General features: G+C 38.4%; 1 long non-coding RNA gene across 2 annotated transcripts; it reads left to right on the top strand.

The window, feature by feature from the left end:
- The first annotated feature begins 416 nt into the window (after positions 1-416).
- LOC122179164 lies at positions 417-13227 on the top strand. Of its 2 annotated transcripts, none has more exons than XR_006178557.1 (4): positions 417-447; positions 848-934; positions 12359-12471; positions 12873-13227. It is a non-coding gene; the product is annotated as an uncharacterized LOC122179164 (long non-coding RNA). The 2 variants fall into 2 exon arrangements; XR_006178558.1 differs by having other exon boundaries at positions 426-447; positions 843-934.
- Positions 13228-26084: the final 12857 nt, after the last annotated feature.

The following is a 26084-nucleotide window of genomic DNA, read 5'->3' as shown; positions in this document are numbered from 1 at the left end:
ACTCCTAGAAAGTAAGTTTCTGTATGATTTTTCAATGTAAAAGTTACATAAGTTAAATAATTGACTTGCTACTAATTTCTTTTTCATGCAAAAAAACTCAGCTGAGATTTTTTTCAGCTTACCTCAGAATCAGAGTATTTCTTGAATACTGAAACAAATTGCCCTCAAGTACTATCTTTTTAATATTTAAATTGAGTGCAGAGGGTTAAGCTGAAATATTTGCTTTGCCCTGTGCAATGGAAATACTGAGTCATGGCCAGAACCAAATTAAGCACCTGGTGGGAAGGCAGGGCCAAGTCAGGAGAACTCAGGTGCATGCAATGCAGCTGAGTGATGGGAATGGGGTGGAACCAGGATCCGCCCCTTCCCAGACCTCATTTAAGGGTTGGCAGTGCAGGTAAGGGTCTCTTTTGCTGGAGATCCTTGCTTACTGGAGGTCTTGTAAAGGTAAGCAGTTCTTCTTTCTTTGTGTCTGTGTGTAGGATGGCTGTGTTTGGGTTTGTTCTCATCTGCTGCAACCTAGGATTGTATTCCTCTGCTATTACTGGTGTACTTTCCATCGTGTTATAGTATTATAACCTGTGTCTCATAGAAAATTTGCAAGTCTTTGATAAACATTTTCAAATGCTATGCTCCTAGGGCTAGAGAAGATATCAATAATTAACTTCAAACTTTATGTGAAAAAATATCTCCAATTTACAGAAGAGGTTTCTGTGATAGTGTTTACCCAATAACATCTGACCTCACTTTAGGTGACTGTGTTTGATACTGTGTTTGATACTGTGTTTGAAGCTATATCTTTCTCCATAGACAGTGCTGTTAATTGTTGGCTCTGTTATTAGCTTAGGACCCTCATCCAGAATATAGGATGTACACTGATGGAGGAAGACATGTATTCAAGTAGCCTGTGGTGTGTTGCTGAGAAGAGCCATGTGTGAGTTAAACAAATTCTTTTAAGGAATATTTCGCTATTTATATAAAGTAGAAGTGGGCACGTTATTCCTTACAGCTTCCAGTTCTTTCAAGCACAGTAGGAAACTAAATAATAGAATCATGAAATAGTTTGAAGAGACCATTAAAGGTCATCCAGTGGAAATCCCTGCAATGAACAGGGATGCCTACAGCTATGTCAGGTTGCTCAGAGCCCATCTAGCCTTACCTTGAATATTTCTAGGGATGGGGCATCTACCACCTCTCTGGCCAACCTGTGCCAGTGCTGAAATTTAATCTCTCTATGTATCTTTCAGTAAGTAATCTGGATAAGAGATAATCATTCTGTTCTCTGATAGCTTTGGGACTCCAGCTCCTTAGAGATCCCCAGAGAAACTATTAGCTGAAGTCAGAATTTCAGAACAGTTGCACTTTTTAAAACTCTATTTATTGCCTAAAAAAGCACAGCTCTAGATATTGTCTATTGGCCAATTTTCACATAGGAAAACCGTGCTGTGTCCTTTCTCCTGTCCTCCTTTTATGGATCTGAATAGATCTGTCTTAAAATGATGTAAACTGAATCTCATTTTTAATGATTGTTTCCTATTTTATCTTCAAATGGTTTAGAAATACCACTAGTGTTTCAATCTTTGGTACTTAAATTGGATATAAAGAAAGGCAACAGTATATCTTAGTTAATTTCCGCAGATCAGAATTACTAATATTTCTTAAATGAGGCATTAGAGAACTTTGCCTGGGGGATGTAATTTATAAACTTCTGTAGCCGATAAAGCTAGGATTGAGGAAAAAGCTTTAAGTGAATAAATAAAAGTAGTAGTTGGAATTCTTGTTTTAGTATTAACATATTTAAAATCAGATTATAGATAACATGCAGAGGGATAGAAACAAAAAGCACTTATGTTGCCACAGACTCTCTGTTCTGCAGCGTGACTTCATGCAGGTTACAATGTACCCCAGCAATGTAGCAGCAAGGCACAGTTGTGAGATGTGTCTGAAAACGCCAGATGGGCTCCAGAAAACTGGTCTTAAAAAAGGATTAAAGTAGCGTGTGGGGGATGGGATGTGTCTAGTGGATAATAATAAACATTACAGTGTGAGTGCTGCTTTGAGTTGGACAAAGTGTTAGCAGCTCAGGTGGTGTAACTCTTCTTGCCAAAATCCAAATGCATGGTGCTGCCTGTGGGTAAGAGATATTCTGTATAAAAACAATTATTGTATGACAAATGCTGAAGTTGTTTCTCCTACCTGGAGAACTACCTTTTCTAAAGTCTCTTCCGTGTTTCAGTTTGATGTCAGTTGTTTAGAACAATAAAGGGAAAGGAACCAAAGCTTGGACTAAAGCCTGTAATGTCTCCCAAAATGTATGTATAAGGAAGTACCAAAGATACTTAATGAGCATTAACTAAGCAGGAAAGAAACTGAAAAGAATGAACAAGAAAAAAAAAAAAAAATGAACAGCAGCTTTTGACTGTCTCCAAAATTTCACTGCAACTTAATGGGATTTAGAGGTCCATGTGATGTGTCTTATCTATCTGATTGACAAGAAAAATATATTTACATTCTTCTTGGTTATTTGATTTCAAGAGAAACATTAAATGTTATTCAGCAATGATATGTAGAATATATAAACAAGCTATTAAATATTCATTTGTACAAGCTGGAGTGGTGGCTATCCATTTAGTATTTGTGGATTCCTATCTGTGTGTATAGTTACTGTGAGCTTCATGAACAGAGGAAATAATATTTCCTTCTTTGCACTAATGATCTATCAAGTAAATGTTTTCAGGTAACTTCAGCTCTGACACAGTACCAGTCTCTTCGAAAGAGTTATGTTGGCTACCTGAGGTCTAAATGTGCGAGGTCTTCTGAAATTCCTCACATTTTGTTGTTTGTCTATATTGCTTCTTCCATTGGTGCAATATTATAGAATCACAGAATGGTCTGGGTTAAAAAGGACCTCAAAGATCACCCAGCTTCAACCCCCCCACCACAGGCAGAGTCACTAATCACTAGAGCAGGCTGTGTAGTGTCACATCCAACCTGGCCTTGAATGCATACAGGGGTAGGGAATCCACAACCTTCTTGGGCAGCCTGTTCCAGTTCTTCACCATAATCTGTTCAGTGTTTAATTTTATCGTTGATAGTTTTCTTCCACTACGATGAGTGGTAACAAAATCATGAAATGCTTGTTCTTGCAATGAGGCTTTATTTAAAGAGATGCAAGTAATGTAAAGTTTTAGGGGGCACAGATGGTTTAGCTCTAACTCTTCCTCCAGTCTCTATTAACTGCTCTAATAGGACATTCCTAATGCAGATGAAAGAAAGGCTTGCCTCAGGCTGCTTCTGATTTACCTTTATTTTACTCAGTTTGGACAGTTTTAAATGTTGAATGTACATTTATGGCTTACTAAATCACATGCACAGCATTTAAGGGCATTATTTTAGTCCATTGGCTATACTCAGTCTACATCTACTTACTATCTACATCAAATGCTGTCTCATGCATTTCAGGTTCACAAGTTGCTTGAAGAAGACCCTTATATGTTTCATCTTATAACTTAAATATGTTATTCATACCATTTCTTTCCTGGGCAATTTAAGAAGTCCCAGAACATCTATAAATATACCTAATTTGCCAACCATGGTAATTTCATGCTCTCTCTCCACTGATGTCCGAATGCAGTGGTGGTTCTGACTCCCTAAAATTAATTTCACATACAAGAAGAAAATGACAGCTCCATTCCTTAGGATCCAGAGCTATCTGTAGGACCTCACTCTTCTGGCTCCATCAACAGAGGTGTACAGAAACCTACCAGAATGCTTGACTGCTGAGTGGCAACATGAGGCAAAGTCTTGTGAAATTCACCTTGAGTACTCTCCCAGTGTCTCTACCAACTTGCTTGAAATGTTTTGTGTATATGCTAGGATCATTGCTCTTTAAGACAGTAAAATTAATAGATTTCTAATATTAGGTCCCTTCCAATCCAAATCTTTATGATTAATTTGTCTTCTTGTGCATTCACCATAGCATTTTCAGTTTTAAACAAGATTACCTCTTTTTCCCCGGTTAAGAAGAGTAATATTTAGGCTCCCTCCACTACTACCATTTTTTACTAGTAAATTTCTACTTTCATTTTAATACACTTAGATTCATCTATAGTCCCTCTCTACACATTATATTTTATTTTTAATAAAACCATGTTTGATTGCTATTGATTATGCATTCCTTTATAATTGCGTCAAACATGACAAACGCAATTCCTTCTGATTAATTGCCAGATTATTATTATTATTATTTTTAGGAAAACAAATCCTCCGTTTCTATAGAGATCCTTAGGGAGAAGGGTGTATTTTTTTCATAAGAATTGCTTATTCAATAGGCTGAATATCAACTCAGTATGAAGATATCTTGTACTTTAGCATTTTTGCTTAACGTTTACAGTTACATCAATTTTTCAACAAGCAGTGAATTAAATACAGAAATGTAATGTTCTCTACTTCGTATGTTTCCACATTCACGTTTACTGTGGGCTTCACATATCATAGTAATTTATTCCATTATAATATTATAATATTATTTTTTCTTTATTTTCTACTTAGTTACTCTATGGTTTCTTTTACACTGAAAATCTAAACAGGCATGCAAATAAAACATGCACAAAATGACTTGTTTTAAACTTCAGGGTATGTGGTCACAGAATCAAAAGACAGCTGAGTTGGGAAGGGGTCCCATCTGGACTCATCCAGTCCTTAAAGCAGGGCTGACTAGAGTAGGTTACTCAGTGCTATGTCTAGCAGGCTTCTGAGTATCACAAAACAGGAGGACTCCAAAGTATCTTTGGACAGCCTCTTTTTGGATTCAACAACTTAAAAAGGATTTAAAATGTTCAAGTGTTATTTCCTGCATTTCATTTTGTCCCATTGCCCTTTCTCACTGAGTATCACTGAAAAGAACGCAGCTCCACAGTTTTTATTTTCCCTCTTCAGGTAGTCGCATACATTGGTAAGGTTCCCCTGATCCTTCTCTTCTCCAGTTGAACAATCCCAGCCCTCTCTCTCCTCCTATGTCAGATGCTCCAGTCCCTTTGTCTTTGTGGTCCTTCATTGCACTCCTTCCTGTATATCTGTGTCTCTCTTGTACTGTGGAGACCACAAGAAGATACAACATTGCATGCTGTCTTCTCACCCCTACTGAGGAAAGGGGAAGGATCATCCCCTCTTGACTTGCTGGTAATGCTCCCTTTAATGCATTCAGGGATGCTTTTAGCAACCTCTGCTGCAACAGCACAATGTTAACTCATGTTTACCAGTATTCCCTGGTCCTGCTCTAGGAGTCTGCTTTTCAGCTGTCCTAAAGTTATCTTGTCCCAGGGCAGAATATTATTTCCTTTTGAAGCACTTGACCTGGTTTTCAAGTCTGTCAAGGTCCTTTTGGTATATCAGAAACTCCTATTGGTTTCCTACTGCCAGCTTGCTGAACATGTGCTGTATCCAGTCATGCAGCTGAATAATGAAGTTAAACAGTCCTGGCTCCAGTATTTGAGGCCTAAGGTATACCATTAATGATTGACCTCAGAATGGAATTTGTCCTTCTGATCACAATTCTGAGCCTAGTGTTTCAGCCAGCTTTCAACCCATCTCTCTGTTCCATGTATCTATCCCATACTTTATTAGCTCATCTATGGGGAGGCTATGGAAGACAGCATCAAAAAACTTTTCTACAGCCAAGACAAACTACATCCACTGCTTCCTAATCCACTCAGCTGTCTTATTGCAAGGCTAACCAATCAGCTAAGCATGTTTTCCTCTCTGTGAATAGCTGCTGGCTACTCGCAGTTACTTTCTTATCCTTCATATACTTGGATATATCTTCCAGGATTATTTTCCCAAACAGCTTCCCAGGAATTGAAATGAGGGTGACTGACTTATAGCTCCTGGTATCTTTCAAGTTTCCCCTCCTAAAGACAAGAGTGACATTTGCTTTTTTTCAAGTCCTCAGGAACTTCTCCTAGTTATCTTGATGCTTCCAAGATTGTGTGTGCCCATGCAATGACATCAGATCAACTAGTCCTTGTGTAAAGCCTACTGAGTAGTCATTTTTCTGCCCTGCCAGCTGCCAATCCATTTGTAGAAATGATTTTGTTTTTTTCTCTTGCTGAGGTATCCTTTTATCTTTCTGCTCAGCTTGTAGTTTATTTTTTGCTTTCTTCTTGGTAGTCTTTATTAGGTCATGTTTATAACAAAATATTACTATATCAAAAGGTGAAAATTTACTATCTGGTGTTATAAACTTCACCAGTAATGCTCAGTCATTCTTCCTGAATAAGTGGAAGTCTAGGTATGACTTTACTTTTGATCTGCATTTCATTCTTTGTAAAAGAGGCATGGGATTTAAAGGAAGAAAGAAAGCCAAGATGCTGATGTTGATTCCTGTACTTGATATAACCATAAAGTACTATTAATATCAGATTGTTTGCTGAAAGTTTTATTTATAGCAATAATAACTAGACAATACAACAGGATTTTGGCAGTGAGAGTCTGTCAATTTTCTGTATAATCAGAAACTTCTTAGATATGAGTAGTGCTTTGATCAGCTATAAAATAACTTGTGAGGCATGATAGCATCACTACAGTATCTTCTGCCTGGAAGTTTTTATGACAAGTATTTATACTGAGCAGCATGAAATTTAATTTCTGAAGATTTCAAAGCTTGAATTTACTTTGACTATCTTTGTGTATCACACATACAAGGTGCTGTTAGAAATTAAATGTTTTAGTAAAAAAGAAACACTAAAACAAAAGGACATGCAGCTGAATACGGAGCTAGATGTATGCTGGCACTGGTGGACACAATCTTTACAAAAATTAAACCCAGTTAATACATACCTTGGTTGCTTTTGCTGCAACTTTCATCATCAACTAAATTGTTACAAATGCTCCTAAGTCTTCCCACAGTCAAAATCTCAAGAGACAGTCACTGTAAGTCTGGCTCACCAGTGACTTCAAGAAATGAATGTACAGTCAGTTCAATGTAGAGAATAAAAATATAACAAAATATCAGTTTAAAGTCATAATGCTTTGACATGCGAAAGTAGCATGGGGCGATAAGTTGCCATGCCTCACCTCCTGTGAGGTGACCCCCACATGCACGTTTGCAAGTGTAGTACATTTATAGGTAGTTTTCCTTACAATTAAAATGCGATAGACTAGTTCATTTTTATTTGAGGTAAAAGGCACACACTGAGAAGTTCACATGGAATTGAATATTCCCCGGATATAAACAGATGAGGTATAGAAAATTTTTTCCCAAGAATATTGTTCCTCCTCCAGAGAGCTGCTGGTTAAGCAGATCTTGTGTCAGTCTTTACTTAAAATCACAATGGACTTATCCTTAAGTTTGTCCGGTCCCTTGTGTTTAATTCCCTCATCCTCCCAGCTAAATACTCAATTATTATTAGAACTGATAAAGCAAGCTCAGCAGCTGGTGTGCTTAATGTGCAGCACAGTATGTTAGTGTGATAGCATCAAGATACACGTGAAAAGAATGGGTGTTCTATCCTCCTCATTCTGCTCCGACACTTAGATAAGGGCTAACAGCTCCTCCAATGTAAGTGTGAGGACAATGAACAATGAGTCACACTGTTCATTTATGAGAAAAATGCAGAATTTTGTACTTTGGATGCTGATAATAGCTGTTTTCTCTGTGATACAGGCAAGTAAAATTAGGAGGGGACACAAACTAGCTTTTGAACAGACTAACTGGAAGGAGCAAGCAAGAGCCTCTTTGGGGAATGGTAACTAAGTAACTAACTAAATAGGATGCAATTTAAGAAGATGAGAGAGATGGAGAAGGTCTCCAGGGTGTTGGGAAACTGATTACCAATGTATGTAAGAAGAGCAGAAACCCAGAATAAAGCAAGAGATGTCAAGAGCATACCTATGAGAGCAAGACATGTAGGGTTATTTGGGAGCAAAATTTCTGGAGAGCCAGGCAGGCTATGATTTCTAAACAAAGAATATGCCTCATGGTGACTTTCTAATATTTCCTAGAAAGTGAGATGATGTTTACTTTCTTTTGAACTACCAAGGTTGCTACTAGTGGACTGCGCTCCTTTTCTTTTCCTGATGCAGTGGTGCCTCTCAATACAGCTACCCACCTCTTCCAAAGACAATGAATTTGCTTTTTACAAGCAGCATTGAAAAAATCACCTTTCAAGTTTTTACAGAACTACTGCCAAAGTAATATCTGCATATTTCACAATACAATAAATCTTTTTTTTTTTTTTTTTTTTTTTTTGTCATAAGGTTCCACAGTGTGATGTAATGTGAGATCTATACAAAGATGTTAACTCCTGAAGATTTGCTGCCTGAGTCAGTCTTTTTAGGGCACTGTTTAAAAACTAAGAATGCAACTATGCTTCTAAAGTGAGAAAGGATCATGAAAATACAACTACGTATTAACAGTTTAAACTGTGGTATGACAACTGTTTGTAGTATTTTAACCCCATGCCTTTCTAAAAAATCTATTATGCTAACTGCTTCCATGAAACATTTACCCCAGTCTGGATATGTTTGGGCAGTTCACCCAAAATGATTTACTCTGTCTGCACTGATTGATAATCTGATTAGTTTTTCCCCCAAACACAATTTACTTTGTGAAGTGCCAAACATGCTTTGTCTGAGACAGATGCGGAGAAGTACTCATGTTCTTTACAAAAAGAAACAAGGACAGCTGAAAGCCCACACTGTCTATCACTAGTCCCAGCTCCTACACACTGGTTCCTGGCATAGTTTAGGCTGGTTAAGTTATGACTATATCATGGGGCTGCTCTGTGGTTGGCTGAATTACCTGAAATCTCCACCATGCTGAGCACTGCATCATTCTTTACAGGGCATCCTGAAGGTGAGACTGTGGTTGGGTTTAGGATGTTCACAATGGTTTGTCATGTCCTTAAGCCATTTTTGATGTTGTATAGCAGGGAGATGACAAGGTTTTGGTAGTGGGTGGGTCACAAGGGTGGACTTTGTGAGAAAAGGGTAACCTCATGCTGTTTCCAGCCAGCTTCACCACAAGATGCAGCTTAGCCCATTGGGGTTGGAGAATCAGTCAGAGGAGTTTATGGTGCTCCTGTTAGAATGTGTTTAGAAATGGCAATAAATGCCAGAAGGAAAAAAAAAAAACAGGGCCAGAGGAGCATGCGGTATTCTGTCGTGAGCATAGTAACATCCCTGGATGAACTGTGGCCCATGGTACTACCGTGCCAGAGCAGGTACCCCAAGGATCTGCTGCCCCATGAATAACCCATGCCAAAATTGAGCAAACAAGAAGCAGTAGAAGAAAATAGTGAGAAGGAAGGCATGGCAATAAAGGCATCTCTATATCCTGACCCCAACCTCCTGCACAGCCCACTGCATCACCAATGGAAATGAGCATAACCAGCTGTGATAAGAAGGGTAGTGGAGATCAGAAGTGGGGAGAAGTAACTGGCAGGAAACTGAGCCTGGAAGAGGGAGGAGAAAGGTGTTTTCCCAAAGTCTTTAAATGCCTGCCTCCTTTGTTTCCTTCCTAATACCCAAATCAGTAACTGAACATTTTTAATTAAATTCCCTATGCTGAATCTATTTTGCCCACAACAGTACTGGTAAATGATGTTGTTCTGGGCTGGAAGCAAGCAGCTGGGTGGTGCTTGGCTGACAGCCAGGGCCAACCTGCTACAGATTCCCCCCTGGATGTTGCCTTGGCATTTTAAACTAGCAACTGCTCACTTCGTAGCGCTTTTGTACCACAGTCTCTACTTCAGAAGCTCAATTTTTTTGAGCTGCAAAAAGGCAATGTGCAACTTAATTCAAAATGAAAAGTACACAGAAATTATTATTTATCTCTTATTAAGATACAAAGCACTCAAGAAAGTAGGGTTATGTTTATATATTTTGTTTATATATTTTATTATTTATGTAACAACAAAAACTGATGTAGTGCCAGAAAGCTTCAGTTTCAGGTGTCTCTAATGTTACAGTAAATCCAGATTTCTACTACCCAAACTGCACAGTACTATTTAATTTATTTTTTATTTTTTATTTTTTTTTTGCCCTTCTCCTATTACTTTACTGAACAGCAGTTCCAAAATAACATTCTTCCAGTGGCCAGAATCCTGACTCAAAATTCTCAGTTTGAATTTCATTATGATCGCTTCACAGATCCATGTTATCCTTCCAGCACTGCCCCTTAGCTGAGGTTGGATATGAGGAAGAATTTCTTCTGGTAAGGCAGTGGCACAGGCTGCCCAGGAAGGTGGTAGAGTCATCATCCCCAGAGGTGTTCAAGAACCATGTGGATGTGGTAGGTGGGGATGGGCTGACGGCTGGACTGGGTGATCTTAGTGGTCTTTTCCAACCTTGATGACTCTATGATTAGCTACACAGTTCTTTTTTCCCCCCTCTCACGATTACCTCTTCTTATACATTTATGTCATAGTGGTTAGTAAAAGAGAGAAAAAGAATAGTACTAGGATGGAATCTTTCTGGGGCCTGCACTTCCAATCAGTATTAGTTACTATTTTCTTCAATGATTATGGCAAAAGCAGCGTAAAATGTGTTGATTTCAGACACTTGAGAAGCATCAACACTGCAAGACAGGACTAGAAATATTTAAATGTATGATTTTATGGAGTGGAGAAACAGTCATCTAATGAAATGTAAGAGCTTAAATTGCAGGATGCTGTGCTTAAAGACTTTCCTCTAAGTTGGGTACTTGTATTTGAAAATGTATTGATCACATTTGGACCAATGGACAAAGGGAAAACAACATACATGTGAGTAAAGGTACTGCAAAGGTACTGACTATGTCTGCCATCTCAGAACAGCATTCTCAAGGATTTTATTGGAATTGCAGCTGAACAGTGTCTGGCACTATTTCTTTTAGTCTGAAGGGAGTACAGACAAGGCCTAGTAAATCAGAGAGTAAAGAACACATTTTCTGAAACATTTATTTGTTTAACCTCAATCTGTGTTTTATTTTCCAATTCCCCATGCAATTACCAAACTATATACTTCAAATCTACAGAAAATCAAACGTAAGGGTATTGAATAAAGTTGTTCTGATTTAATTTTAGTTTTTCTTCCCAACACAGTGTCTTTATTTTTCTAATTTTCTTCTTCCTCTGTACTTCTGCCAAGTATGGAAATCAACACGAATCTCCATGTTGCTGCTCTCCTGCTGCGCAATTTCTAAACGTCAGGTTGAAGTTCATAAGCAAACTAATCTTGTGCTGCATATTGCTGTAGCCAGGCTGCTTCCATGATGTGAAATAGTATATGTACAGCAACATTGCATTGTAACTAACACACAACACAGATTTAGAGCTTTTATTTTAAATCCAAGCTGAGCCACATCACCCAACATTTAAGTGGAGTTCACTGGCAGTGAAATTCCTCTGCATGAAAAACTGTTCAATGACTGTGACTGAGCACTTATAACCAAAACTCTCCTCTAAAAAAAGCACCTTTTAAGATCTGTTTGATTTTATTGCTTTCATATACCACAGCCTTTCCTCTCAAAGGACTAAAGAGACTTCCCTATATCCTTGTGGTGATAAAGGCTAACCACATCCTTTGTTGTACTAGGAATGGTGTAGCCAGCAAGTCACATTTAAGTGATTTTTCTTCATTATTTTGTAAATATGAGACCACATCTTGTGCGTATGTTCAGTTGTGGTCTGCCCAGCAACAGAAGGATATGAACATAATGGAATCAAGGGCCACCATGATGACCACAAGGCAGGGACACATCACATTCAAGGAGGTGATGAAGCCATGTTTCTTCAACCTGGGTAAAGGAAACCTAATGGGGGTTCTGCTTTATTCTCGTGTAGGGTGATGGGGATCATTTCTTAGTACACAGTGAAGAAGTAGGAAGCAATTATTCTAAATCACAACAACAGAAGTTTTGTCCCAGTCTTAGAAAAGATGCTTTCATGAGAGAGTAGTCACATGCTAAAGTCAATTGCATGTGCAAGTTCCAAAATCTCCATTGTTGATGCTATTAAAAACTCAGCTGGACAAGGTCCTGAGCAATGTAATGTACCTTCAGATTTGTCTCTGCTTTGACCATGCTACAGACAACTTGACCAATGAAACTCCTTTCCAATCTGTCATGATTCCAGCCCAATTTGGCCTGCTTCCATGAATAACAGGATGAGGGGACCCACTCCCTGGGAAAGGGGAAGGTAGTGAGATGAGCCTAAAAACAACAGTGGCAGTAAGCTAAGGGAAAAAACTAATTTACTAAATATGAGCACAGAATGCAAGATAACACAATACATTACAATATAATTGGAACTGAAGCTAATGGATTAAATGAAGGAGAGAGAGTGTGTCCAAAACCAAAGGCCTTACTCTAATGTTGAAGGTGAGATGGCTGGAGAGCACAAGAGCACACACCGCAGAGATGAGCAGAAAAAGGAGAGCCAAAAAAGAACAGTGAAGTCTTCTGGAAGCTGGACTTCTTCACTTCTGAGAAAGGTACCTGGAACTATTGACAATCCACAGATCTGGAGCTTTAACTCTCTAACTCCCAGTGCACTACATGATGTCATGATGAGGAATATCACCCCTTATTCCACATCGCAAGCTATGACAATCTAAATTAACCAGTGATTCTAGCACACCTTGCCACTGTAACTCTTTGGAAATCTATGAAAGAGTCTGCAAGTGTTATTTGTTTTAGAAGCTGATGAAGAGATGCTTCCCATCTAATGTCTTACCTTACTTCATGGAGGAGGTCTGTGTTTTTTTTTTCTTTTTTTTCCCCTCCAGACCCATTCTTGTGACACATCAATCCATTCTACTTAAAAAGGAGACTTCACTCACGTAGACCTCTCTCTTCCTGGCACTGATATTAATCTTCTGCTCTTCCTTTCCAGATTTTAAAATCACTGAAATGCCATCTGGGGGTGACAGAGGATGCCAAGTTGTCTCCGCAGGAGAAACAACAGTAACCAACTGGGCTGCATTAAGAAGTGAATGGCTAGCACATGAAGGCAGGTTGTTATTCCCCTTTAGTTGGTGCTGGTTAAGCAGTACCTAGAATATGGTGTTTTGTTTCACCCACTCCACTTCCTGGCTGTTGAGAAACCATGGCAGGGGGGCATGAAGATGGAAAGGAGCCTAGGGCATAGTTCCCCACATATGCGAGAAGCACTCTGCTTGGTTTTGTAAAGAAAAAAACATGATATGATCTGATAGTGGACTACAACCATTTGAAGGGGAAGTACAAAGATGACAGAGCAATAAAAAAAAAAAAAAAAAAACGAAACACCAAAACAACTTGGTGGATGATACTGCAAAGGGCAACAGCAGCCATGTGCAGCATGGGAAGTTCCAGTTGGGCATCATTATAAATGTCTTCACTGGTAGTGCAGGACTGGAGCTGTGAAATTGTGCAAACTCCATTCTTGGAGGTTTTCAAAACTTGGCTAGACAAACTCATTGCTGACTTTATCAGTTGTTGAAAAGTTCTGCTTCAATACAGTAGGTGAACAAGGTGACTTTCAGATGTCCCTCCAACCAACACTTTCAGATCTCCAGATCCTAGTTCACAGATTCCTGTACTGCTTTGTTATCCATCCTGTTGCATTCCCTGATGGTGTTTCCACTTCCCACCTCTTCCCAGAAACCGAACTCCCTTTCTTCCCAGAAACAAAGCTTCTATTTCTACCTTTTTTTTTTTTTTTTTTTTTCCTCATGCTCTTCAGTAATTTAAACTTGTTTTTCAGCTGTGCTCTTCATTCACTGGTGATCTCTTTCTCCATTCTGACCTTTTGACATATGTGTTTTGGGTCATCCAAGTCACACAAGCATCTCTTCTCCATGTCATCTCATTTATTAGGTGTCTGTAAACATCAAGTTGTCTGCACAGCCTCCTCTCTCCTTTCCTTTGCCCTGTATTTTCATATCACTCTTTCACCGATCCTCCAGGTGCAGTGCTAATCCTCAGATCTTCTCTTCTGTCTGGCACCACTTCATCAGTAGGTAATTTCCATCAGGTACCTATTCAAGATTAGAAAATATATCCTACTGCTTCTGTGTTGAATGCCTTTCACATCTGTTCTATTTTCAGTCAGATTTTCTTGCATCAAAGACACTATTTTTCTATCCCTTGCCTGTTTTTAATAATAGATCATGAAGGTTTTTTTTTTATGTTGAGTCAACAACAATTTACGTGAACATGAAAATATACAGTAACTTATGAAGGCTACTAAGTTTCTGATCATTTAAATACATGTGGTGTTTAATTTTTTTCTGTGAGTAAAAGATCAATTCAGATCAAATTTCCTAAAATGTAAAGAGAAAGTTGTGCCTGCTCCAACTCACTCTATAAAAAACCAAAACCAAACATTTTTAATACTCTTTCTTTGATTTTATAGTCACTGTACTTTCCCCATCATCCACTACTTCCATTGTTAAAGCTCAGCAGTTAATTGTCCATTAGCTGCAATTAAAAGCACAATGTTTCAGCTACATGCTGTCTTCTTTACTTAGCTCTCCCGGAGCAGACCGTGAACTAAAAACTGCAACAAAGCACAGATGACACAGACTTAAACCAAGCCACTTACCACCAGCCATTGAAACCTCCTATCTGCTTTGAAATTAGATGGGAAACAGAGAGCATGCTGTAAGTTTTAATGTTAGTTGATGTTCTCTGAATCAAGGATTTCTGGACTTTCAGTTTTGGAGGAGGTGGTTCAGTGGTAATTCAAATAGAGATAAAAAATCTAAAAATAGAGTCCTCTAATCATTATTCTTATTTGCCACGTAATTTTATGTCTCTTGTCACTATATTTATATTCTGCTGACAAAGAAACAAAATCACTTCTGACAGGTTATTGGCTACATCAGGTAAAGTGTTCACAGGTAGGCTAATAGTCACATATAGAAAGAAGAGTTGAACTGACCCAAACTGGTGAAGGAACTCTCACAGCATTCCTTCTTAGGAAATAGCATAAGTCTAAGAAAACTTCTCACTTTAGTGGCTGGCTCTTATATCAGCCCAGGGTGGTTCCATCGTGGGTCCTCCCTTTCTGGTCAGGTGGGAAGCACAGGAGCAAACGATGTGTCTGTGCTCCCTGGGCCAACCACACCACTTCACTGGGTGCTCAATTACCACTTCATGCCATGACCTAACTGTTGCTCTACATTGACATTAATATGCAATATTTTGCAATATTTTGGAGTAGCACTAGAATAGGGTGTCACAACATGGAGACTGTTTAGTAGTAATGCTGAAACAATGAGGAAGTGCAAAGAAGAGTTTCAGCTGATGATCGGATATAGCATAGCTGAAGAATAACAATGTATTTTAGTGCTTGTTTCTTTAGCTTTGTTTTTATTACATCACTTTCTTTGGATCTTCCAATGCTTGTATTAATTCATATTTAGTCTGTTTTTTTGTTTGTTAATAGGTGCAATGCTATACAAACAGTGATACCACCTCATCTAGTGCTCCGTGCCTGTCCCAACAGTTGGGTACCATAAGGCCTGTAAAGAATATGCTGCAATAAAAGCAGCCATTTTCTTCCTACTGTGACTTCTTGTTATTGCCTCAGCACGATTTTATGCACTAATTTTCTGTAAATTTTAGTTTTTGAAACATGCAGACATCATTCAGCCACAAAAAGTAAGATAATGTCCTACAACAGAGCGTCCACAGGCTCCTCAGGGGCTCCTCTTAGGACCTCTCTCTTTTATCATAATGATTTGAAAAAAAAAACAAAAACAAAACATAAAAAGGACAAAGCAACACATGCAGGTTATCAGGGCTTTGACAGAAGTTTTTATCTGACCTTTTGTGGACTTGAAGGGATCTAAATTAGTTCTGTAAGTAACGAACAATCCAAATATAGAGATTTTTGAATGAATGAGTAACTTAGAGTAAAAGAGAAACATTTTATTCAGGTTATAGTTGAATTTTTATTTTATTTTATTTTATTTTTTTTATGTCAGGTATATTTTCTTGTGGGAAAGAAAATGATACTTGATGAGGGTAAAAAAAAACCCCACAAACAACAAAAAACAGAACCTTTTCCTCTCATGGCCAGAGTAAAGGCAAGATTTGCAGTCACATTTCTATCAGAATCAGAAAGAGAATAAACTAAAGGTAAGAACAGTTCAGTTATTTTCCATGTTCTGGGTGATTACAAACAGATTATAAAGTTTATGGTGGATTATCCATTCCTTTTTAGCTAGTCTAACAGGGTGCAACAAATGAATTTAGTGAGCAGCAGGAAGTAGGAATTATCAGTCTGTAATGTGTGGCAATTAACAAATTAATATATGTAATCAGATCAGCAACTATTTTTATCTACAGGTATTAATGACAGCTACAAATAAAATGCTATCCAGTGCCCCAAATTAATGCCCTCTAAAGGTAGCTTTACAATCGTATCATCTTCTAAATAAGAATGGTAACAGGCACTAATAGCTGCTGTAGAGAATAGACACTGAAGAGAGCTTTTGCATGTTAACAATGACATAGAATACTCATAGCATATTTAAGTATCTGCCTCTAAATTTGCCCAGAAAGTCTCAAAAATAATCCAGAAACCAGTAGACTTCTTCAGGATGTTTTACGAGTTTCTATGACTCATTAAAAGGTTGGCTGTACTAAAAAGAGAAATACCAGAAATCCAGGACCAAGCTATAAATCTGTATCTTTCAAGAGTTAAAAGCTCACTTAAAATGAGTATTTGAAACATTTTAAATGGTTCCTCACCAAACATAATCAGTATTACAGATTATTGGAAGGGACCTTGAGAGGTCATTGAGTCCAACCCCCTGCTAAAGCTTGCTCCCTACAATAGGTCACACAGGTAGGCATCCAGACTGGTCTTGAATATCTCTGCAGAACAAAAGCAACCTGTTCCAGTACTCCATCATCCTTACTGTAAAGCCTCAGGCTCCATCTCAGGGAATCAGACTGTGTCTGAGTGTTCTGAGGAGCACGAATTCAGCTGCTATGGGATTTGGAGTGCAGTTGCCAGCATGCTTCTGGTCTGTACCAGTAAGCTGTCTCCCAAGCAATCCCCAGGCACAGGCTAGGTGTTAGAGCATCCCACAGCCCATTACTGCCAGAGGATTTGCATTCAGGCACCCTCCTCTGGAGGCTGTGTTTGTTTACTGCTCCACCAGTGAGGCAGCCTGTGCCAGTTGGCCTCCATGCCTGGGAACTGCTTAATTTGCTACCAGAGAAAGTCATGTCCCTTCCCCACCAGGAACCGTTGAGGGAGAGCAGTAGGCTTCAGGAGGATAAATACCAAATCTGTAAAGCTTCAGTCAGCTGGAATCACTCTTGACAAGTTCATAAAGATAGTGCTTTTTGCATTCTTTTTACAGACTGCATTCCCATTTCTTTAATCCCACTGCAACACAGGCTGCACAGTGTTCAGCTAAAACCTGAATGCAGTATGAGGTGTAACAGGCTTTTATTCTGTATCTTGATTAATCCCATGAAGAATGTCCGGTGTTATGTTTCAAGGCAGCATACATCAATATCCCATATTTTAAGTCACTTGAAATCACTACCCACCACTTCCAGCACTGTCCTGCAAATCACGAGAGCACGTTCATTGAACATAGAATGGTTTGGGTTGGAAAGGACATTAAAGCCCACCTAGACCCAATGCCCTGTTGTGGGCAGGGCTGCCTCCCACCAGCTCAGCTGTCCAGGGCCACATCCAACCTGGCCTTGAGTGCCTTCAGGGATGGGGCACCACAGCTTCTCTGGGCAGCTGTGCCAGCGCCTCACCGCCCTCTGAGTAAAGAATTTCTTCTAATCTAAATTTCATCCAACACAATGCATTTAACATGCTTCCCTGGAGGTAAGGCTGCAGTAAGGTGATGCCCCAAAGCAGACCACCCAGTAGTTTACTGTTAAGGCAGCCTTAGAGGTGTGCAGACTTTAAGAGCATCTGCAGCTGAAGAGAGACAAAATGAAAGGCCCAATGCCACCTGACTCCAGACTCCATGTTCTAGCCATTGGGCTGTCACACAGAACGTACAGCACTGACTTGGTAAGGAAGTATACTTTTGCAAGGCATACTTGCTTGTAAGCACTGACTGTCAGAGAATTCCAGATTCTTACAAGGCAGTCTTGCAATAAATATGTAAGTCCTAATCAGAATGAGTTTTCAGACAAATCTATGTATTACCAGTATATTTCCAACAGTTTTAAGTGAATAATTCTTTGGGACAATTATTCTAACTCTGTCTAGTACCTATACTCTGCTTTGGATTCCGCTCTTCAGACCCCGTCTCACAAAATTTAGTTGCCCTATGATGATATTATGGATGCTTACCCTGCCTGCACGTTGACTCTTAGTATGATTCTTGCCTGGGAAGAGTTGCGTGCCTCTCCAAAAAGGGAACCTGGGGTTGAGAGCCGGACTGGCTGGCACCTGAGCTCCCACTCCTCCAGGCCATACAGATGCAATTAGAGCCATTTGGATCTTTATATTCAAACACAGATTTCAAAGACATTACAAAGTACTACCTTATTTCCCCATGGGTAGCATGGGGTGTAGCAGAGCTTTTCTACCTTGCAGCGGTTGGGAAAGTAACACTCACATTTTGGAGTCGCTCAGACCATACACTGTGGGAGCCACACAAAACATGCAACCAAAGAGATGAAATGTGCTTGGCAGTGCAGACAGGGCAGAAAGAGGGAGTCAGTTATGGATCATTGACTCTCTGGACAGACATACCCTGCCCTACATCCCGAAAGCTTTATGAACACCAGCTGAGCATATAGCTTGGGGCAAGGTGCTCTCAGCTCTGCAGCACAGGAGCGGAGCGGGACAGGAGCCAGCAGTGGGCTGGGTGCCAGCTGAGTCCCCCAGTGCCAGGGGAATTCTCAGCTGGGAAAGTCTGGCTGCCTGCCGGCCTTCTTCCTCTGCGGCTATATATATACATGCATGTATGTATAGCAGAACTTTTAAAGGAATAATTATCTTCCATATGTCTTCTGGTTTGACTAAGATTTTTATTTTTTATCTGGCCTAGTACAGAATAAACCTGCAGCTGCCTGATCTGTGATTACCCTCAGCTTTCATACAGACCAGACTTTTAAGCCACCATGTGGACAAAAATGATCTCTTTTCTCAGAAAAATGCAGCATAAATATCATGGTTGGAGTACATACACGTGAGAATACATACAGATAGGCACTCCAAAGTTTGGCAATAACAGAAAATAGCTTTCTGTATGCAGCACAGAAACAGGTGGCTGAAGATATCCCCTCCCAAAAGCAGAAAGGGGGAATACCTAAATGGATTTCAAGATAAAATTGAGTGTTCATTCCTTTCTCTATGGAAAAACAAAACAAGACCAACTCATTTTACTTGTTACCAGGTGTTTCTCACTTAATTCATTTCATTAACTTCTTATAACTTGTTCAGCCAGCTCTGCAGACAATTGATTTTTATTACTATATGCTTCAGTGCCTTTCTATGCTAGATTTTTCCATTTACAACACGGCTCTACAAATCTCTTTAAAATTATATTGCCTTGTTTCTCTTTTCAGAGCTTAGACTGCCTTTTCAATCAACCTTATTTATTTAGCACAGTCTTCTACAGGGCAAATATAACATAATATCAGACATTTACATGTATGGTAGCTGCTTTCAGAGGTTTGATTTCGAAGTAATCATTAGGATACTGCTGCTGGTGAAAATTGCTGACAAATCAGAAAAAAAGCATGATTATGATACTGTAACTGATAGATATGAGATCCGAGACAATATTTGGAATGTACTTTCTAATGACAAATCAGCTTTTAACATATAAAACCCAGGATACCATGTGAGAGCACTAAAAGTTGTTAATCAGATTATTTTCACCCTTTATTATACAGCTGGAGTTTACACTGATACCTGATGTTAAGACTGCCTAACTTTTCCCATTATAAAGACATTTTCAATCTCATTGCCAACACAGTAGGTTGACCTTTTCTGGGATTTATGTCATTTTGAGGTTTATTTCAAAGAAAAAAATATAAGAGTTTGGTTTTCAGACAAAATGTGTTTGTGATTTTCAAGAATGACCCAGTGAGGTAACAGCTGTTTACTTTGTATGGACTCTCAGTGGCTTCACTTAAATAAAATGTCAGTTACCTTTGTCTCTTGAAATAAGAACTTGAGAGCTAGCAGTACCCTTGATGAGGGCCCACAGAAAAGCATCCATAGCTGGCCAAACTACGAGCCCCAGAAAAATCAGAAAATGCTCACTGATATAAACGGTTGGCTATTACAGTTTTGTAGCTTCTTTGAAGATTCCATATTTACTCCTGACAAATTGCCAGGAGTGAAGAAAAAGATCGTTGGAGAATGCATACGTGGACCACATAGCTAAAATGATGTGGAACAATGCAATGGGGAACGTGCAACTGAAGAAGGAAATACAAGGAAATACAAGCTTGGCAAAGCAAAAAATGCTAGTGGGCACTGAAAAAAAAGAAGAAATACACATATATGTTAATAAAATAAAGATGAAGTTCTGTGCTGATGACTAAGAGCCCCAGCAGTCAACTCTCCTGAAATATCAGCATGCAGCTGTTCTCACCTTCCCCAGGAAAAGTCAGCATCAGGTTTCCATGCAGTTCACTACATAACTAGAGCCTCCATCCAGATACATGCCATTACAAAATCATTTGCTCTTCTCATAAAAGTGATATTACTCAGTTCACGTTACACAGGAAAAAATTAAGGCCACAACTCTAAAAAACTTGTAAAAGAAATATGTTTTAAATTACTGACATTGCTAAAAACATTATTGCAGAGTATTTGTTTCCTAAGACTTATGTATGAAATTATTTGGTTTTTAATTAGGAAGATTTTATACTTTTTTCTTTCCTCTTTCCTTCTCACTGAATTTGTGATCAGGCTTGGGTTTTAACTCTGCATTTGCCACCATTTTTTTTGTTTTGCTTTTGAAAACTTACAATTTCCATCTGCCTCTGCTGTCTACAGAAGTTGTAAAACAGACTTAAATGGATGTGACTTACTACTAACGTACAGACCTTTCTGCATATACATTAGCGACTACATTTTGGTCCAGCTCAGCAGCTGCTGAATGTAGCAAAGACTGCAATTAGCATCAGTAAAGGACAATCCTCAGTATCTGCCTTTGATGAAACACAGCTTGGCATTCGCACTTTTCTTCTCTTGTACTGACAACTCGCACAACCCCAACGTTTTATGGTCATCTGCCACCTAACTAACACTTCATTAAGTAGAACACCTACAGTGATTTTAACCACAGCCAAGGTGATTTACTCACTAATGATTTACATTAGGCCAGCAGCTATAATCTTGTTGCCTCTGTCCTACTGTTAAGATGGAAAATAGATGAATAATTGATTTATTTTCCTTATTTAAATGAGGAAGGATATTAAATTCTTGTTATGATGCTGACTGATGTATTTTCAGGCTGATATAGTCTTCAAACTCTTATACCTATAATTATAGAGAATAATTCATTCATTAATAGCAACTCTTTTATGGGTTTAGTTCAAGGTGCCAGAAAGGGATCCAAAAGCTTAATGCGAGGTTGGACTCTGAAACAAATAAAAAGCTATGTGATTATCATTTGCATTTCAACAAAATAGTTAAAAGAGAGGAAAAAGAGTTATGTCAGAAAAAACAACAACAGCAAGAAACCTATTGCACAGGCAAACAAAAGCATAAAATTAATGTAACTATTAAAAAATAATAATAATTCAGTCTAGTGTTAGAAGCTTGGTTGTGATCATAGGTCTAGCTATGTCTCTGTGTACAGAACTGCTGGGCAGCATTCACCAAGTCTTTGGATGCTTGAATCATAGAATCACTTAGGTTAGAAAAGACCACCAAGATCAAGTCCAGCCATCCACCCAATACTACAAGTTCATTGCTAAACCATGTCCCTTAGCACCGTGTCCTCAAATACCTCCAGGGATGGTGACACTGCCAACCTCCCTGGGCAGCCTGTTCCAATGCCTAACCATCCTTTCTGTAAAGAAATTCAACCTAGTATCCAATCCCCAATGGAATGATGAGTGCTATTAAAAGGAATTCTTCTGAGCATCTCAGTATCTGCAGTTTCCTATTTCTGTTGTTCTACCCTTTGACTCTTCATTTGAATCTCTTTTTCTCATTATTTTTCTCCTTAGTAATAATAAGTTAGTTTCTTCCTGGATCATTTTTCTGTAGCTTGTCCTTTACTATTAAAATAATCTTCTTTCAGCCTAGTTGTAGCTCACTCATTTCTCATATAGAATTTACTCTATATCTCTGACCATCCCTCTTGCCCTTCCCAAACTTTCTCCAGACCCTTGTCTTGCTTAAGACAGTAGGGAGGGCTAGGCCAGAACTGTACAACATATTACACATGTGGTAAAATCAGAGATTTACATAATGGCAGAGTGACATTTTCTCTTCTTTTCATTATTCTCTTAATGACTCCTAACATTTGATTTAGTCTTTCAATCACTGTTGAGCACTGAGTGATGTTTCTGTGTGACTATCTATCATAACTCCCAACTCTCATTCCAGTCAGCTCAGAGCTAATGTAAGTGAAATTAGGAGTTCTTCTTTCTGTTATGCACATCACTGTTCAATTACCTGCACCAAATTTCAGCTGTCATTTTATTGCTCTGTCACTAGATTTTACTACCCTGAATAAATTATATAATCAAACTTGATTACCTCATTGCTATTGTGCTTTCCAGTCCTTTATGAATATGTTGAACAGCAAAGGTCCTAACACAAATCTTATGGAACCTTGTCTGTCACTGCCTCCCACTGTGAATACAAACCATTTATTTTTTGTCTTCCAACTATCTAACCATACAAGGATCTTCCCTTTTATGAGGTGGTGCTGAGTTTTCCTTGCTGGACTGGGTTATAAAAATCCAACAGTATGTTCTTTAAATTTTGGATTCAAGTTTCAGTGTGTGTGTATTCATAAGTTTGCTTGCCAAAGTGGTGAGTTTCTTAGCATAATTAGGTTATGATTTAAAAAAAAAATTAAAAAAAATACATATATATATATAGCATTATATCACCACTAAGAAGGCTTACTTCTTTCATCCTCTTTGAATTGTTCTGTTATTGTTTTGTTATTATAGTCTTCCATGGATTATCTTTCTCCAGTCAAGCTTCCTATATCTATACATTGTCACTTCTTTCATTTAGGGCAAGACTCACTTCCCTCATGCAGGATCTTACATTTCAAGAACTTGTATCTGACATGATTTCTTCGTTAACTGACAGTCTGCCTCCACTTCCTCTCTGACTGGTTTCTTTCTGACTGATGTATCAGAAATCCCATAACTGTGTAAGGTTTCACTTCAAACTATCTTTTTCTGCACCTACTGGCTTTCTCGCTACTTTTTAATTTAAAAGCTCACTCATGATTTTTGTGATTAAAGTGCCCAAAGCCTGCTTTCCTTAGAAGAGGTCCACCCCTCTCACACAGCCTGAGTGTGCTGAGGCAGATTCCCAACACTTGATAAACGTTACTCCCTGATTTTTTGCACCTGAGGAGATGATGTTTGTGTTTGGCATCAGAATTATTATGCTTGCAAAAAGCACAACAATATATACACTCTAAAATTGGGTTGGTACCATATCTCAATTGTGGTTCCCTCCTTCCCACAAGGATGTCAGCATGACCAAGGGTGACAAGCTGTAGGGAGAGGAAAAATCAATGACAGAAGGGTAGGGAGGGAATTTCTGAGTGAAAACAGCCATCAGATGACTCCGCAGTGTGCATTTACTACATCCTGAGTACTCTGTAAACCACAGTGCACCTGCACATGAATTAACACCATAAAAATGCAGAAGAATTAAGTCCCATATATTTGTAATCACAAGTTTTGAAAATTACTAGGTTATGAACGTGAACATTCAGCTAAATATACTGACTTACAAAATGTCAGGTTTAGGTTTAAAACAAGAATACTATTATCAGATTTCTATAATAAAAATAAAACATTTCTGCATTTTTAGGAAATATTATTGCTTACTTTCCTCATTTTACCTTCCCCTGCAAGCACATACATACTTCCTTCTTATTTATTTTTTTTTTTTTCCCTCACTGTGGGTTCATTTATATTAATAAATACCATACGTGACAGTGTGACACTGTCATAAATAAGTAAGAAAAATATATGTCTGCGAAACTCTAAAAATCCTTTAGCTACCTGTCTAAATAAATTATGAATAAGCACTGTTTGCACGCTGCAGCTACGATCTCCCCACTTGCTCACTGATGCTGGAAAAGATTTGTTTTCTAATTTGTTGGGATTAAAATGTTTATTCTGAATTCCTACTTCTGAGCAACTCCTACAAATAGTGCTGCCAAATCTGGAAGTTTGCTTCTACTGAAAAAATTTTTGGACAATTCCTGTGCACTTGAGTTGTCAAGCTTCTGCTGTCTACACAGCATCTGGGAGCTCAATAATGCGTCCAAACGCAAGTCTTCTATTAAAAAAGAAAGAAAGAAAGAAGAAAGAAGAGGAGATAAAAACAAAAGGCAACATAAAATAGAAAACATCAACTTCAGCCTATCATAAGACATCACGACAAGGCAGCACAGAAACAGGAAATTAAATGCCAAATACACAGCAAAGCATCAGTGAACCTAGTAGGTTATGAAGACTCCTCTATTATTACTTGAACACAGAAAGCAAAATTGCAGTGACAAAAAGATTTAAATTACACAGTGCATGAACAAAAGCCACACTGATCGTGTAATTACAAAACAATAATAATTCCACGCACAAAGAAAATATACAGTAAAAGCTTAGAGGCTGGAATTTCTGCTAGTACAGATAACACAAACTAATGCCACCATAAAAAGCATGAAAGTTAATACAATAAACTTTTAGTAAGTAACTTTAAGCTTAATCAAAAGGAAAACAGAACCCAAACTCTGTACTACCTAGTGTAGACAATACACTTTGGCATCTCTGCAGCAGAGCTGCTGGAAGTCCAGAAGAACTGGAATGTCTCCCAGGCACGTTACCAACAGCCAGTGGAGTACATGCACCACAAGATGGAAGCAATGAATGCAACAGAAATGGCACACCTCTAGTCATGAATCCTTGGACTCTCTTGGCAATAACAGAACATTTAGAAAAGCTGGTCAAGTGAATTGTGATGTCTTGCTCAGTTTCAAAAGCCTAACAAGCCTTAAAAACTCAGTGTAGGACCCAACATAGATAACTTTTTCGTAGGGACACATAGCTATCAATTATATCTCCAACATTGGTAAGGAACTGTTTTTGTCTTTTAGACAATTGGTTTGGGTTAATCAATAGCAGGTGAAAGTCATAAAAATAAACATATCTAAGTTTAGCTGCATACATTAAGAGGCTGCTAGATTTTATGTTCTTACTGGATCTCAGTCACAGAATACACTAAGATTTCAGCTGTCATACAGTTCTACCACCTCAGTACTGCCATATACCATATCTCAGTATTCTAATTTATTTTCTCTCAAAATACTGAACTGTGCATGCAGCTTTGTAGCCAACAATGAGAATTTCATGGATATTATTCAAGTGGATAAAGTATTTTCAGTTACCTCTTTAATCATCATTACTTTTTTAATGAGTATGAACATTAGATGCATACCAAGTATTAATTTTTTATCAAAATATTTTCCACTGGAATAGCACTTTCAGAAGCAAGTTGGCAGGGCTGGAAATCCAAGTCCATTATCCAAGCAAAAGCAAACTAAGAAAGAGTAGGAGGCCTCTGTCTTTGATAAATGAACAGAGCATCTCAGCGAAGCTGAAAACATTAATCTTTCTTTGGGAATTAATATATTACTATTGAAAAACTGGGTCTTTAGTGAAATTCCTCATACAAAATGTATACTGCAGTTCTTGTAATGCATAATTTCAGCAATTACCTACAGGCCAAATATACACCAGGTCTTTCTATTTTTTTTTGCTGTTTTATCAGTATGAAAGAAGACTTAATGGTATTTCCACACTACTGCAAGTTCTAGATCAGACTATGTCCTATAAGCATAAAATTTGTCTTTTTGATGCAGCTTATTTCATTTTGGTAACGCATATAAAGTCTTAACCGCAT

The sequence above is a fragment of the Lagopus leucura genome, unplaced genomic scaffold (genome assembly GCF_019238085.1).
Source record: "Lagopus leucura isolate 7727_CA_CO unplaced genomic scaffold, USGS_WTPT01 Super-Scaffold_100002, whole genome shotgun sequence".
NCBI classification, from domain to species: Eukaryota; Metazoa; Chordata; class Aves; order Galliformes; family Phasianidae; genus Lagopus; species Lagopus leucura.
The sequence above is the reverse complement of the archived record's forward strand: the minus strand, read 5'-3'. Positions and strand labels throughout refer to the sequence as shown.